The sequence below is a fragment of the Engraulis encrasicolus genome, chromosome 6, assembly GCF_034702125.1.
Source record: "Engraulis encrasicolus isolate BLACKSEA-1 chromosome 6, IST_EnEncr_1.0, whole genome shotgun sequence".
NCBI classification, from domain to species: Eukaryota; Metazoa; Chordata; class Actinopteri; order Clupeiformes; family Engraulidae; genus Engraulis; species Engraulis encrasicolus.
In genome coordinates this window covers 51,948,088-51,961,749 of record NC_085862.1, presented here as the reverse complement: position 1 = coordinate 51,961,749, position 13,662 = coordinate 51,948,088, and the positions used below count along the sequence as shown (strand labels likewise).

General features: G+C 45.2%; 1 protein-coding gene and 5 non-coding genes across 7 annotated transcripts in view; all 6 read right to left on the bottom strand.

Annotated features, from left to right (window-relative positions):
- The window catches only part of sid1 (secreted immunoglobulin domain 1), an 82,225-nt gene that overhangs the window by 32,416 nt on the left and 36,147 nt on the right, over positions 1-13,662 (bottom strand). The gene's annotated exons all lie outside the window — the stretch shown is intronic.
- On the bottom strand, positions 1,157-1,227 carry trnag-gcc (transfer RNA glycine (anticodon GCC)). Its single transcript has one exon. It is a non-coding gene; the product is annotated as a tRNA-Gly (tRNA).
- On the bottom strand, positions 3,337-3,409 carry trnaa-agc (transfer RNA alanine (anticodon AGC)). Its single transcript has one exon. It is a non-coding gene; the product is annotated as a tRNA-Ala (tRNA).
- Positions 3,934-4,004, bottom strand: trnag-gcc (transfer RNA glycine (anticodon GCC)). Its single transcript has one exon. It is a non-coding gene; the product is annotated as a tRNA-Gly (tRNA).
- trnag-gcc (transfer RNA glycine (anticodon GCC)) lies at positions 11,330-11,400 on the bottom strand. The gene has a single exon. It is a non-coding gene; the product is annotated as a tRNA-Gly (tRNA).
- trnag-gcc (transfer RNA glycine (anticodon GCC)) lies at positions 12,936-13,006 on the bottom strand. Its single transcript has one exon. It is a non-coding gene; the product is annotated as a tRNA-Gly (tRNA).

Below are 13,662 nucleotides of genomic sequence, written 5' to 3'. Positions count from 1 at the left end.
AGTATGCGCCCGAGACACAGAGGTCTCGTGCGCATTCTACTCGTTGCAAAACGGAAGCATAGTTCACGCTACTCGACACTGTTCCTGCCGACTGCAGGTCTAAATAAATAGCAATGCTATTCTAATGATATAATAATAGTAATAATTATGTCCAATTGCGACCTGACTGAGTCTATTTGCAACAAAAAAGTGTGATACCAGCTGGGGTTTGGTGCATCAGTAGGTAACCCCCCCCCACACACACACACACACTTTCCTTATATCACCTATTTGTATATCAGTAAATGTAACACTGGGTTTGAATAGATATTTGCACAAGTTTTTAGGCATGTAGCCCATACCCAGAGTCCTTCAGGGTGTACGCTGACAGGCCTACTGTAGGCTACTGTAGGCCTGCTGTACTTGGTTCAAAGACACACAAATGGACAAAATGCACATAATACCCCTAGTGTGGATAGAATCTGCATGCTGGGCATTGCTGTGAAGGGTGTCCATGCACTAAAAAATAACTTGTCACCTTCATAGACCAGTCCCTAGGCCTACAGGCAAAACGGCAACCGTCCATTCACTTGTGTTTGTCACTATGCTACATTGTTGCACTATATTAGTTACAAATTACACTTTTAGTGTACAATTTATTGCTTTCTAGACCAAAATGTATTCACAGAACATAATAGTGAAGGTGTCTGGGGAAGTTTTATAAATTAAATTAGATAAATTATTAAAAATATTTTGAAAATATGCAAAAATATCCAATAACTCATTATAAATTCAAAATGGCCGACACCATATGACGTCATAATATGCAAATTAGATGGGATAATTTACTCCCAAAATAAACTTTGGGTCATCCTCAATATTTGTCTCATTAATTGTCAGGCTCTATCTATTACCCATGTTAAGCCACAGCCTTTTGAATATAACATGTCAAAATCATCAGTTTTGGGCAAAAACCTGTGGCGCCGAGAGGGTTAAGTTGGGTAAGCTGAACTGTCTCGGCCTTGAGGCAGGAGAGCGTTATACCATCTAGACCTGTTGATGTCGTCGAACCTTGCAATATAGTCAATAACTGTGGCCACAGGGCCATTCCATTGAACTCTTTCCTCACTCTGGCAACTTTAGCTCGACTGAAGCCACCAGCGTCTGTGGGAAAAGCTGCATTGGCCGGGAATCGAACCCGGGCCTCCCGCGTGGCAGGCGAGAATTCTACCACTGAACCACCAATGCATTGACTTTGCACCTGGAGACGCGTCGCACGGAATGTGACGCCCCACAATTCTCTTTCATGTTCACTTCCTCATCCATTGCCTTGTATTCGCTGTCACCAAAGTGGTGGACGGAAGACTGGCTGGCCAGGGAACGGGTCACCAGCCTAACTAATGGGTCACAGGAAATCCAGGCAGGTTTGGTGAATGCTGAACTCAGTCAGAGTGTACAGTTTTAGTGGGGAGAGGACACAAGCGATCCAGGCATGCTCAGTGGGAGAAAAGACCAGACTATCTCAGAAAAAGCAGAGTGTCCTTTGAAAAGCCTTTTCATTCACTGTGGCCTTTGAGGCATTTACACTATCCAAGGACATGGGCATACTTAGTGAAAATCACAGAGATGACTGAAACCAACATAGTACAGGCTGTTACAATATAATATTAACAATTAGACATATGCCTATAAGAAAAAAGCTATCAATGGTCTTACTTTACTACAACAGGAGTGAGTTTTTGTTGTTGAACTCGCGGCCACGCATCGCGATAGTCCAACGATTCAGCCAAGTCTTTTGGTTTCAAGGGAGAGCACAGAGTGCGTTCAAGAGTCAACATGGATGTTCTGGTGGACGTATTTTCCAGATTAATAGTAGAAAACAGCCTTTCATTAGGTCCATCATGTATCAAACTTAGCTCGGGCATATGCCTATTGCCTTGGCTTGCTATTGCTGTGCTGAACTGGGTCGCTACTGAGGGTGAAGACAATTCCGTAACGTTATCGGTATCATAGTTTGACATCTCCGCCGACGAACAACAAAATTCCACAAACTTTGTATTTGTTTACAAGACAGGTGGACCTGACCACAAAGAAACGTTGGCAAAAGGGGAGGGGCATGCGCATGTTGGGTCATGCAATTACAATCTGATTGGAGTTTCAACACATAGTTTAAGCATTATGCCGCCTTAAAATGATACTCTGAAATTGAAATAGTGGAAATCACAGGGGATGAACCAGATTTTTCACAAAATGATTAATTATCGCTCAGTGCTATGCCGCCCATTATAGTTAAATGAGGCAACATTTGACTGTCTGAGCCTTCTCTTCTCATTAGATGGGGCAGGCGTGGATGTCAAGTGGGCGGGCCGAGGCGCACCCAGGGCTACGCGTATGGCCCAATTCAAACTCTATTTGAGACACTACGCGCTGCCCAACATTTGTACAGTGAAAAAAATGCACGAGTTTAAGGTATGACGATCAAAAATTGTGCAGTCGTGTGGTGGATTAACTATTGGGCTGCCATGCAGCCGTTCACAGAACTATAGATAAATTCTCTAACTCCAAAAAAAAAAAAAACCTTGCATGGCCATTGACCTGGGGCAGCTCAACACAAGAAAGGTTATTGGAGACATTAGCCCAGCATTGATCCAGTGAAACAAAGTTTTAAGTTATGCCCTATCATCACTATCAAAATTGTTGCTCTCCTGGTTAAGGGATTACACCTAACTGTTGCACTGACTGTTTTTCACAGTAAACAGTACTCTTGCACCACTGTGTGTGTGCTGTGTGTGTGCTGTGTGTGCTGTGTGTGTGTGTGTGTGTGTGCTGTGTGCGTGTGTGTGTGTGTGTGTGTGATAGAGAGAGAGAGAGAGAAAGAGAGAGTGATTGTTAAGAGGGGGGGGGGCACAGTGGGCAACTTGTGTGTGTGTTGTGTTTGTGAGAGAGAGTGATTGTAAAGGGAGGGGGAGGGCACACAGTGGGCAACTTCTAGGAGGGAGGTGGATAGAGACATCTGACCTGTGAATATATGAATGGGGATACAGTACAAAACCATTAAAAAGTACATTTCCAGCTTGGCTGGCAGCAGCTATTTTGGATATAGGGCTGTACAAAAATTTCCCCACATTTTTTTGAGGGCCACCCCGGCTCATTTAAAAAAAAAAAATTAACCTTTATAGATGACAAATCCAGTGAAAAACGAGCCTTTCCTCTCCACGGTCACGTGACTTCTATAGATGACCCAACTACCAGCCCACCCTCTCATAAGCCTTTTAACCTCCACATGTGGTATTGGCTGTGGCCACTGGAGCCTTCATGAGCCGTTCCACCTCACTGTGCCAATGAAAAACAGACTCTTGGAGAATGCGGGCATCGATCCCGCTACCTCTCGCATGCTAAGCGAGCGCTCTACCATTTGAGCTAATTCCCCTTGCCATCAACCTCGTAGGCCTCTAATTTCGGCAGACAGGTCAGTGAATTGTGGAGGCCGAGTTAGAACATGTATTATAACTGGTGCTGGACCATTCTAGCTAACATGAGTCAAGTATGATCTACTGAGGATTTGGTTCAGATGGACAGGTCCAGCCAGAATGCACAGGTTTAGCATGTAGAGGACTCTAGTCAAGTTGAGGAAATTGAGGCTCAAGACTTAAGACCCACCATATTTAGTGGGAACACATGCAATCTCAGCTGCCAACAATTTGAGTATAGTAAGATTTGCTAACAATTTCAGTCATTAGGACACTTCAGGCCTTGATGAATTGGGTAAATTGGACAGCACTAGCCTTGAGCTAGGAGAGCAGCATGCCATCTAAATCAGCTGATCTCATCAAGGTTGCACAACTCAGGGTCTGCCATTGTCAATCACTGTGACCTCTGGGGTATACCTGTGAACCCTTCCCCCACTCTGGCACGTTCCGCTCGACTGCAGCCACCAGTGTATAAGGGAAAAGCTGCATTGGCCGGGAATCGAACCCGGGCCTCCCGCGTGGCAGGCGAGAATTCTACCACTGAACCACCAATGCATGGACTTCGCACCTGTAGATGTTTCCCACGGAATGTGACACCCTACAATTCTCTTTCATGTTCACTTCCTCATCCATTGGCTTGTATTTGCTGTGACCAAACAGCAAAGGCTGGTGGTGGACGGAGGACTCTGGCTGGCCAGGGAACGGGTCACTAGCCTAACTAATGGGTCACAGAAAATCCAGGCAGGTTTGGTGAAATATCAACTCAGGCTGGTCAGAGTGTACAGCTTTAGTGGAGAGAGGGCAAAAGCAATCCAGGCATGTTTAGTGGGGAAAAAGACCAGACTATTCCGTATGGACCAGGCTATCTCAGAAAGACCAGAGTATCCTTTGAGAGGCCTTTGCATTCACTGCGGCCTTGGATGCATTTACACTATCCAAGGACATGGACATGTTAAGTGAAAAACAAAGAAAAGATTATCCCAAAAGGAACAGACTATCCTAGAAGGACCAGACGGTGGTGGACGCAGGGCCGCTTTAACCCTCCCCGAGGCCAGGTGCAGACGCAATCCGGGGCCCCTACACCACATTATAAAGATCCATACTCAAAATGCATGAAACAACGCAGGCTACACGTTCTACTCCAACACAAAAAAGGGTGTGCTGAATCCCCTGCTGAGTTCACCAGTCGCAACGCAAGCCAATAGCCAGCTGACAGGGAGGGGATTCTGTGCACTGCCGTTTGGCAGCGTAGCCTAAAGGGCGGATTATGCTTCCTACTTGTGCCACAGAGTGAGCTTGTCGCAGCCATGATGCAGTTAATTTTGGTTTATGCCCTGTCTTGAAGCACGGTCTGCGCGATGTCATTCCAGGCTCAAACTGCCATCAATACAAAGAGTAACCTAAACGTGCCTGTTGTTTTTTTCGCTTCACAGACTCGACGACAATGAAAATGAAACATTACATCTTTATATCACGTGCATGTTTGATCGCACTGGCAGCCACCGTGGTAGTTTGGAACAAAGAAGTGGCTCATTTGTCGAGGACAAAGCGGAATGTTTCCTCGTCCTCGGAACCACTGTTCAACTGTCCAAATAACTTCAGCGTGGTAACTTGCAAGCGCACGTGTTGTCTTTGGTTCGTGTAAATAAATCAAACGACAAAGCACGGGCAACTTATTTAATGAAGAGCTCACAGTCCGTAGACCGACGAAGGTTAGAACAAGGAAGTAGCTTGTTCTCGACTCGAGGACAGAGCAGGCTGGTCGAGAGGACCAATCAGATAACTATTTTCGCACTTCACGCCGTCGCTCCCTGCGTCGAGACACAATTTTGGGGAGGTGCCCCAGAGTACCTGCGTGATGGGGGGGGCTTCACTCCGTTAACTGCGCGGCTCACTGCATCACGACGCAGGGACGCTGATCTCGAGGCATAAACCACCCTTAAACGTTGGCTCAGCTAGAACTACCAAACAGAAGCACAACAAAAAGTCTCTTATTTTTGCTACGTTGCTGCCGACCAATTTGTCGAATCGAAGCCGTGGGAAACACGTGTTAAATAATTTAACCTCCAATGCCCTTGGAAATACTGTCAAAGAAGCCTAAAGAATTCCGCTGCCGCTTGTCGCAAGGGAGGGGAACCCCTTAGCGAACCACAGCAAAGCAAGGCTGTCACGAAATCCCCTCAAAATGTACCATATACTTATTCAGAAGTCAGCGGTTTTCATCTAGATGGTGCATTAACTCATTGGCTGCCAGCCATTTTCATAAAAGAGTAACCCAGAGTGCCAGAGATTTTTCAGCATTTTGGGTGTTTTTTGGAGGCTCACAGAAAATTGAGTTCTGTGTCTATGTCAACACCATACCTATCAAAACACAGATTAGACGCTCATCTGTCATCAGAAAAAAATGGTGTCTCTCTACCCCTTTCCGTTCTTTCATAATCATCTGTTGAAAATAAGTGGAATTCGCCAAAATGCTCCTTTCTAGCCAAAAGGCTGAGAAAACGCCATTTGAAGTTGACCTATAATTGCAAGTGTTTTTACTCATAATGACAACGTCCTAACAACTCCAAACCTATCAGATGCTATTACAGAGTCTCCTGTAATCTGTAGCCAGAACAAAAGATCGTTTGTATGGTCTTTTCAACCTAATAATGTACCGAAATATAACGGGGTGGGCTTGAAAACAAGAGTGTTTTGGTTTGTTGCTGGCGCGCACAATGGATCATGACAGCAGGTGCATGTAACTCATGTAAAATACTAAACTCACAGAAATGTTGTCTCATAGTCCCTCTGTTTAGCCTGTCGTCCTCTCGTTGGGGAACAAATCACAGCTGATTTGTATCCTCCTGTACCGTGTGAACTGGGAGGCAGGCAGGCAGGCAGGCAGCACAACTTCTTTGGCAGAGCGGACAATTTGCAGATTGATGATTACTGTCATCATGTTTCTGCTATAGTGATCTTGTCATATATTGTTCAATTAATTTTCTTTTGATAAAGTACTGATCACATATCCAACATTTCACAAGCCGATTGGAGTGGGGAAGGCTAGCTGGTCTGAGGCTAAGTGCAATGCTTTCTCATGTGAGCTGAATGTATCTGACCAGACACAAAGGCTAGCCTACTCTGTTCCAAGAATCTGCAACCCCCCTGTCTTTTTGATGATACAGTAAGCTGATCATACTATACAGATCCATAACTGCAACTGTAGAATGAGTAAAAATAGTTGACTTACCAAGGCTCCTTTATTTAGGCTTAGTTGTAAGTTGTTAGCGATTTCGTGCTAGCTAGCTAGCGTAGCAAACAATAGCCAAACATTCCCAACTGAGGTGACCACTAGTCCCGTGCATTTTCCTGTTATATGATGTTTTGTACGCATCATCTTGGTGTTGTGTAGGCTGATCACATTATCCAAAATGACACAGTAGCCACACAGATCATCTCTGGTTGAACATGGTGTATTTTGGGCAAGCTAGTTACAATGCCTACTAGCTACATGGCAACAGGGGGGTGTATTTTGGTCATGAGAGGAAGTTTTTTTTTTGTCAGGCTCTGACACTAAAATCAGTAGAATACCTGTGTTAAAATCAGAGGGCAAGAAAGTAGACTACTGTCACAGGTGCTTTACTTTCAAAAATGATTTTGCTATGCTACTTTTGAGATTATAATAGTAAAAAGGGATGTTTTTGTTTTGACATTTCCTCTTGATGTGAGCTAATGCCCTGCCCTGACTGTTGCTAAGGACACTTCTGCCACCTACAGGAACAGTTAGAACATGACTAGAGGCGTGAAATTAATACAAAACATAGGTCAGACCGTCCTCAAGGCGTGGCTGTAAAAAAACGCAATTATCGGCGAACAGCGTCAAAGGCAGGGGGCGTCACTATTCGAAATGACATCATTCGAAGTCAAAGGCAGCCAATGAGTTAAAGGGGTATGCCACTATTTTGGGGCTTAATACAGTTAAAATCGTTGGCTGGGGTCTATAAAGGTGGTAAAGTGTCTTATTTTTCATGTTAAGCGTTGTCTTGCTTTTAAGGGACACTGTCCCATTTTTGGAAATAAGCTTATTTTACACCTCCCATTGAGTTAAATAATATTGTTTTACCGTTCTCCTGTACTTTCAACCGTTCTCTGGGTATGGCAGTGCAAATTTTACCTCCATGCTAACAGTTAACATTGAGTCCTATGAGACCAGTTAGCCGCCAGCTGGTCTCATAGGACTCAATGTTAACTGCTAGCTTGGAGGTAAAATTTGCACTGCCATATCCAGAGAACGGTTGAAAGTACAGGAGAACTGTAAAACCTCATTGTTTAACTCAAGGGGAAGTGTAAAATAAGCTTATTTCCAAAAATGGGACAGTAGCACTTTAAGACAAGTTAAAAGAGGGAATATGTCGCTAAGCTAGTGAAAGTCAATGGATCCGTGTAGCAGCAGAGAGGTCAAGACAGAATGTACAGGTTTAGCGTTTAGAGGACACAGGCTTTCCACTCAAGTTCAGGGAATTGGGGCTGAAGAGTTACTACCAGTGTTGCCAAAAGAAAATCTGCCAAAGTCGCTATGGGCTTGCTGAAAAGTCGCTAGAAGTCGCTAGATGACGTCATGATGTTACGTATGACGTCACAATGTCACGCACGGCGCGCTGATCTACAGAAAACGTACCCACATGCCTTCGTCCACAGTACAAATGGGCGGTGCTAGCTACTTTTTGGAGATCAGAGCTTATCTGCAGCGCCGCTTAACCGTGGGGAAACGCTTCTGACGGCGGCAGAGTCAGAATTATGTGGAAAAACTATTCATTTGTCACTGAAAATGCACGTTTTAAAAAGTCGCCACATGCACCAAAAAGTCGCTTAAGGCGCTAGATGAGTTTTTTGTCGCCATGTGCCCGAGATTCACTGCGGTCGGTGCGGCCAGCCTGCTAGTGCTCATTTAAATTTGTCATATGTTTGTAAGGTAGACCGAGTAAAGTTAAGTACAGAGGGTACAGTTTAGGTAAATCAAATATACCTGTGTAACAACAAGACTCTGATCTAATTCCAAAGTGTAGGCATAACATAAATGACAGTCCCAAAACATTTGGTGACCATATCGAAGATTGTGTAATCTCGGTTTATGTTGACATTCGGTTCCTGCCATATCTTTGTCCCATATCGCTTGCCGTAGTCTCATACAAGCAGATGTACGTGCATGAGAATTCCTGTGCGTATCACAAAAGTTGCCACACCGTGGTGCATCATGTGTCACGTCTGTCTCTCTACCCCGCCACTGGAAATGCATTGTGTGGTGTCGTGGGGAGGGACACTGATTTGCCTCTCACAAGACAAGCAAAATAGTCGCTAGATTCGGCCAGATTGAGCCTGAAAAGTCGATAAGTCGCTAGATGATTTTTTTTGTCGCCAGAGGTGGCCAAAAGTCGCTAAATTGGCAACACTGGTTACTACATACACCGAACTTAGTGGGCAAAGGACACATGCAATCTCAGTTGACAAGTGTTGAGATTAAAGGAGTAGTCCGGTGTGAAATGGTTTACGTTGTGTCAATATGTGATGCTGAGCGCTGACGTTTGCCTCATACCTCGCATCCAAAGGTCCCCTGCATTCCGAAATCCGAGTGCTAGTCGGGACCCCGCGAGCTAGGTGAAATGCAGCTTCTGTTGGGAGGTCCTGGCACCTGTGTTAGCCATGGGGCTAAATCTTTACTTTACACCCATTTTCGAGGCTCAAAGTTGCAAAAATGTTGATCCCGTAGTGTCGGGTGGTTGTTGACATGTAAATCCAGGCACTGAGAAGTTTGATAGTGCACCGTTGGTTTAACTACAATTACGTTTTTGAAGGCTGCGCCTCGGAGGACTCTGCCGGGCGCCGCCATCTTTTTTTCTAGTCGCGATAAGTCTATCGAAACAATAGGTCATGTGATACATCACGTGGTTATTGGACTGCAGTCGGAGACCGTCTAAAACTGACTTCAGCTTCAGCGACAAAATATTACAGTACTTATAGGTTTGTTTTTTTGTTTTTTTTTTTACAATGGGTGTTTTGTCGCTGAAGCTGAAGTCAGTTTTAGACGGTCTCCGACTGCAGTCCAATAACCACGTGATGTATCACATGACCTATTGTTTCGATAGACTTATCGCGACTAGAAAAAAAGATGGCGGCGCCCGGCAGAGTCCTCCGAGGCGCAGCCTTCAAAAACGTAATTGTAGTTAAACCAACGGTGCACTATCAAACTTCTCAGTGCCTGGATTTACATGTCAACAACCACCCGACACTACGGGATCAACATTTTTGCAACTTTGAGCCTCGAAAATGGGTGTAAAGTAAAGATTTAGCCCCATGGCTAACACAGGTGCCAGGACCTCCCAACAGAAGCTGCATTTCACCTAGCTCGCGGGGTCCCGACTAGCACTCGGATTTCGGAATGCAGGGGACCTTTGGATGCGAGGTATGAGGCAAACGTCAGCGCTCAGCATCACATATTGACACAACGTAAACCATTTCACACCGGACTACTCCTTTAAGATCTGCTGACAATTTGAGTCATTGGGACACAGTGTTTCCCATACATTGAGGAAACTATGGCGCACCGCCATAGTATAAATTTGGCCGCCATAGTTTCCGAAAATGTTTTTAAAAAAAAACTTAACAAACTTAAAAAAAAAAAAAAAAACTATTTCTGTTTGTTGAAAAACGATTTGAAAACGATTTCCTGCACATTTTCCTCCTGGACCTTCATACCCACAAAACACAACAACATCCTACACAACAACATCCTATAGAGAAAACCATGAGTACTTGAAAGACAGAGGGATCAAAAGCCTAGTCAAGTTGTTGTAGTTAACTTGGGTTTGGGAGCAATAAAAAACCTTCAAAGAAGGAACAGTTGGGATGAGTTTAATGAACCTTCAAAGAAGGAACAGTTGGGATGAGTTTAATGACACTCCCCAGGCTTCGTTTTACAGTTGTATGATAATGAGTTAGGCAACATGCCTTCATTGACACAGAAGAGGAGACATTGGGCTGCATATAGAAATTCATGTGGAAGGAATGTGAATATAGACATAAATGTGTAATATGTTGTTCAGCCCTTTTACTGGGAGGAATTTTGAAAAACTGGCCCTGTGACCAGCACCCCTCATGTAGAATATGTACGCCTGTGTGTGGGGAAAAGGACCTAGCCTACTCTCTAAGACCCTTTTGTGTGTGCTTTAACAATTTCACAGTGCTCCTAAATTCTTATCTGTGCTCCTATATATATATTTTTTTTTTCATTGCATAGACCCCTGCATGAGGGACGACTAAAAAGTGTGTTGCAAACAGAAATGACATAGAACATATAAATGACATATAAATGACAATGTACTACAATACATGTCATGGGTAAAATCTTAATTTCTCAAAACAAAAATGAAATGTAGGGTTATAGTTTCTCCATGTGCCAATGTCATACTTTACTCATTGTTTGGCATGTACGCCGCGTGAATTTCCAACCCCCCACCCCCGTCAAACCCTAACACCAACCACCCCCCACCCCCACCCCCACCCCCCCAATTGGCCTGCGTGAAAAGCCCCCCCTCCCCATTGGCCCGCGTGAAATGCCCCCCCCCACAAAAACCCCGGCTGCCTCCATAGTTTCCCAAATTTCTGTGGGAAACGCTGGGACAGTTCAGCCTTGATGAGCTGGATTACCTGGACAACGCCAGCTATTAGGCAGAAGAGCATTAGACCATCTAAACCTGTTTATCTCGTCAAACCTTGCATCTCTCCAACCCTTTCACCCGCACATGTGGCAATCACTGTGGCCTCTGGGGCATTTCTGAGATCCCTTCCCCCACTCTGGCACGTTCAGCTCGACTGAAGCCACCAGTGTCAGTGGGAAAAGCTGCATTGGCCGGGAATCGAACCCGGGCCTCCCGCGTGGCAGGCGAGAATTCTACCACTGAACCACCAATGCATGGACTTTGCACCTGTAGACGTTTCGCATGGAATGTGACACCCCAAAATTCTCTTTCATGTTCACTTCCTCATCCATTGGCTTGTATTCGCTATCACTAAAGTGGTGGACGGAGGACTCTGGCTGGCCAGGGAACGGGTCACCAGCCTAACTAATGGGTCACAGGAAATCCAGGCAGGTTTGGTGAAATATCAACTCAGGCTGGTCAGAGTGTACAGCTTTAGTGGAGAGAGGGCAAAAGCAATCCAGGCATGTTTAGTGGGGAAAAAGACCAGACTATTCCGTATGGACCAGGCTATCTCAGAAAGACCAGAGTATCCTTTGAGAGGCCTTTGCATTCACTGTGGCCTTGGAGGCATTTACACTATCCAAGGACATGGACATGTTTAGTGAAAAACGAAGAAAAGATTATCCCAAAAGGAGCAGACCTCCCCAGAAGGAACAAACTATCCTAGAAGGACTACACTATGCCAGAAGGACCAGACGGTGGTGGACGGAGGACTCTGCCTGGCCCGGGAACAAATCACTCAATGATGTCTCGTGCTGGAGTACAGTTTTATTGGGGAGAGGACCAGACTATCCCAGGACTAATCCTCTCAGTCATTTTCACCCCCACATGTCGTATTGTGGCCTCATGAGCCGTTCCACCACACTGAGGCAAGGGAGAAAAGGAGCTCCTGGAGAATGCAAGCATCGATCCCGCTACATCTCGCATGCTAAGCGAGCGCCCTACCATTTGAGCTAATTCCACCTGCCTTCAGCCTTGTAGGCCTCTAATCTCTCCGGCAATTCAGTGAATTGTGGAGACCGAGTTAGAACATGCATTATAACTGGTGATGGACCACTCTAGCTGACATGAGTCAAGTATGATCTACAGTAATTGCTTCAGATGTACAGGTCAGGCCAGAATGTACAGGCTTAAGAGTGTAGAGCAGTGTTTCCCAACCAGGGGTACGTGTACCACTAGGGGTACGCGAGCACACTGCAGGGGGTACTTGGAAAAATGACATTTTATCAAATGCATGGAACATAGTAATAACATAATGTAATGTAATGTAACATAGTCACATTGGGATAGAGCAAGTGATATAGAACATGAGTTACATGGTACTCATGGCACAAAGGAAAGGCTTAGGGGGTACTCGAGACAAAAAAGGTTGGGGAACACTGGTGTAGAGGACAGGCATTTCAGTCAAGTTCAGGAAATTGGGGCTGAAGAGTTACTACACACACCACAAAGGACACATGTGACCTCAGCTAACAACTTAGGTTTAGTAAGATTGCAATCTGCTGACAATTTCAGTCATTCGGACAGTTCAAGCCTTGATGAGTTGAATTACCTGGAGAGCCTCAGCTATGAGGACTTGAGGATTTGACCATCTAAACCTGTTTATTTCGTCAAACCTCATGCCTCTCCGGCCCTTTCACTCACACATGTGGCAATCACACTGTGGCCTCTGGGCCATTTCAACGAGCCCTTCCCCCACTCTGGCACGTTCAGCTTGACTGCAGCCACCAGCATTTGAGGGAAAAGCTGCATTGGCCGGGAATCGAACCCGGGCCTCCCGCGTGGCAGGCGAGAATTCTACCACTGAACCACCAATGCATGACTTTCACACCTGGAGACACGTCACACGGAATGTGACATCCCACAATTCTCTTCCATGTCCACTGTCTCCTCCATTGGCTTGTATTCACTGTGACCATACAGCAGCAGCACCATTTAATGGGTCACAGGAGATCCAGGCCGGTTTGGCGAATGATGAACTCAGGCTGGTCAGAGTGTACAGCTTTAGTGGGGAGAGGACAATAGCAATCCAGGCATGTTTAGTGGGGAAAAAGACCAGACTATTCCAAATGGACCAGGCTTTCGATATTTGCATTCACTGTGGTCTTGGAGGCATTTACACTATCCAAGGACATGGACATGTTAAGTGGAAAACAAAGAAAAGATAATCCCAAAAGGAACAAACTATCCCCGAATGACCACACTATCCTCTCCGGGGACAGCGACATGCCAATGTTTTTGTCAGTTAACGAAAACTTTTTGTTCGTTGTTCAGCTGTCCTGGCTATATGACGCTGTCGTCCTGGATAGCATAAAACAATAACTTTGGAAAACGGGTTCCAGAGTGGGAAGATCTTAGCCTGATTATCATCGACTTTCAAATCTCTTCGAGACTTGAACCAAGAGCATAACAATTAACATTTCCCAAACGTCATTTCCCAAATGGCCTCCCTTGGTTTGCTAATGTTTGTTTGC